The sequence below is a fragment of the Geospiza fortis genome, unplaced genomic scaffold, assembly GCF_000277835.1.
Source record: "Geospiza fortis unplaced genomic scaffold, GeoFor_1.0 scaffold244, whole genome shotgun sequence".
Taxonomy (NCBI): Eukaryota; Metazoa; Chordata; class Aves; order Passeriformes; family Thraupidae; genus Geospiza; species Geospiza fortis.
In genome coordinates, this window is record NW_005054370.1 from 1,509,868 (window position 1) to 1,512,741 (window position 2,874).

General features: G+C 53.2%; 1 long non-coding RNA gene and 1 other non-coding gene across 2 annotated transcripts; both read right to left on the reverse strand.

The window, feature by feature from the left end:
* Positions 1 to 1,451: 1,451 nt before the first annotated feature.
* LOC115948280 lies at positions 1,452 to 2,831 on the reverse strand. The gene is made up of 3 exons (XR_004082115.1): positions 2,677 to 2,831; positions 2,263 to 2,366; positions 1,452 to 1,880 (listed from the first exon to the last, which is right to left on the reverse strand). It is a non-coding gene; the product is annotated as an uncharacterized LOC115948280 (long non-coding RNA).
* LOC115948285 lies at positions 2,472 to 2,627 on the reverse strand. The gene has a single exon (XR_004082120.1).
* Positions 2,832 to 2,874: the final 43 nt, after the last annotated feature.

Sequence of the window (2,874 nt, forward strand, 5' to 3'; positions counted from 1 at the left end):
AAAATTCTTTCTCGGACCTGCCGAGGTCCGCTCAGCAGGTCAGACAGAGGCACACTGGCCACCCTTGGGGCAGTGTTATCTTTTTATACTAAAAACTACCTGTGCAGTATTTACAATTACTTCCCAATACCTATCACCTATGTTAGACAGTGAGCTTCTACTCTAAATCAACCTAAAAGTGCCAACATCACAGCAGAAGATGCAGGACAAGGAGAAAGGCTGGACACGCCCAGATTCCTCCATCTTGCCACCTGAACCCCCATTCTAAAAACCTCAAAAATCTATTTCTCACCCCATGACAAAATGATTATTATTCTACTTATATGTTCGTGCCTTGCTGATCTTCATATAAGGCTGGTAACTTGCTCCATGGGCCATAATCAAAACCACAGGCATCCTGGGCTCTGTGCCAGGGTCTCTGAGCCCCCTGGCAGGGATCCTGGCACTCCAGGACAGCCAGAGGGTTGTCCTGAATTCTGACATCGCCTGTGTTCATCCACAGTCACAGCATCACCTGCTTACCCAGACAGCCAGCTCCCCTCTGGGTGCTCCCTCAGGCACTCAGAGCTGGAGCAAGGCAGCACTGCTGGGTCCAGTTCTGCTCAGGATTTCCTTCTTAGTGAGACACTTGGAGGCACAATTTAGCAAGGAAGAAATCCTACACCTGGCCAAGGAGCCAAGCTGGAGCTGAGCAGCACATCCTACAAGCACAGGGAGCACACACAGCCCAGCAAGCAGCACAGCCTTATGGAATTTCACAGCACACTGGTGTTGGGCTTGGCTTGGGAAGGTTGCAGAGCAAGTGGAAATTCCCTCCAGGAAGGGAAATCTAGGAGCCAGGCTCTTGTGCAAGTGAAACATTTGTCCCTGCTGTTTAGATAGATTTTTCTCCCCAAGAGAAAGGAGAGGGAACTTGGACTGTGCAAGTTATCCCTCCAGGAAACCTCATCCAGGAGCTGGGCACCACCTGATCCAACCCACAGCAGAGCTGCCTCCCCTGGCTCCACACTCCAGCTGCTCCTCCTGGCTGCAGGCTGGCCAGGGACATCCCATGGCATGCCCCGAGCTGGCTGGCAGTTGTGTAATGCCACCTGGGCTGCTGCCAGGGCACGGAGCAGGATCTCCCGAGGGATGTAATCCTGCCGCGGCCTCCTGCCTGCACATCCGATAACAGAGAGGCTCCCAGTTCTCCCATTTCCGTGAAAACAAAAGATTCTGTGGAGCTCTACACCCTCTAGTGGAGGTGAGAGCCCGGCACACCGAGATGATCCCAAATCCCACAGCTCAATCCAGGATCCCATTGCCTGACAGCTCCCCAGGCAGGGCTGGGGCACATCTGCAGGGTGTGACAGCGCCAGGGACAGTGCAGGTGTCACTTCTGCACAGCCACCTGCAGCAGGTAAACACCTGTCTACTCTGTTCAGGCACTACAGGATTAAACAAGAAGAAAGTCAACTTTGAAAAATGGATTTTATTCATGTTCACCATCCATCAGGCACAACTGCTTTCTATAATCCACAGGAAAGCTGGAGGAAGGCTTTTAACAAGAGCATGGAGTGCCAGGATAAGGGGGAATGGCTTCAACAGGCACAGGGAAGGGTTAGATGAGGAATTAGGGAATTAGGGAGGGTGGGGAGGCCCTGGCACAGGGTGCCCAGAGAAGCTGTGGACATATTCAAAGTCAGGCTGGACTGGGCTTGGGGCAACCTGGGATAGTGGAAGGTGTCCCTGCCCATGGCTGGGGGTGGAAGGAGAGGGGCTCCATGCTCCCTTTCAGCCCAAACCATTATTCTGTGATAGCCCCAAAAGACCACAGAGGAATTACCAAACTGCAAGAGCAGCTCTCACCATCCTGCAGAATCACTTCCTGGTCCAGCCACCTGAAAATAAAAACCCAAGATGTCCAGCCAGGAATGCTAAATGGCCAGAGCCCCCATCCTAAACACACATATCTCCCCATGATCAGTGTTAATTGAAGCATCATCCACCCCAGCTCCCCCTAAAATCCTTCCCAAAAGCATCTCTACCACTTCCAGGGCCAGCTCGCCCATCCCACAGCAACAACAAACTGGAAAAGCACTTCTTATTTTGGCAAGGAATGTTTGCCAGGAGCCAGGATCACTGTGGTGCCCTCCCCTCTCCCTTCCCACACCTGCCAGGGCACACAGTCCCCTGAGGTGTCCCCAGGTGAACCCCCCTGCAGGAGACAAACCAGACATGTAAACAAGAGAGCAAAGTACACAACTTCCAACAAAGCCTTACATTTGCTCAAGTGTAGAAACCACCTTATCACTTTGTTACGTGGGGAACAAAGTTGCAATTCAAACAGCATCTAGCGATAAGTAGCCAAGTTCTCATTTCCATACCTGAGGGAGCACCGGTTTGATTTTGGAAAACATTTTCAAAAGAAGACTCAGCACACATTAAAAAACCCCAATCTAACCCATTTTCCCCTGCATTAGGGGTGCAGCTGTTGTTTGCAGTATCATACATGACCATCAAAATGCTTCATGAATGTTCACACCTGTTACTGCACAGGTGAGGCCCAGCACGGAGCCCACCTGGGAGCTGCTCTCGGGCACGGGTGAGGCTGGCTGGCACCACCCAGCAGCCCTTCCCCAGCCCACAGACCCCCTACCCCTGCCCAGGGGGGCACACGGGGCTCCCACCACTCACCTGCTGCTCCCTCACCTCAGGAATGGCAGCACCCAGCCCCACCTGTGCCACCATCTGGGGCTGAGCCTGGGCAGGAAGCCCTGGGACACACAAAGTTCTGGGACACTCACAGCAAAAACAAATCCTGCTCTGGCTGTTGGCCCTGCAGCCCCCTCCCCACCCCTTACACCCCATGGGTCCCACTCTGCCTTCCCACCC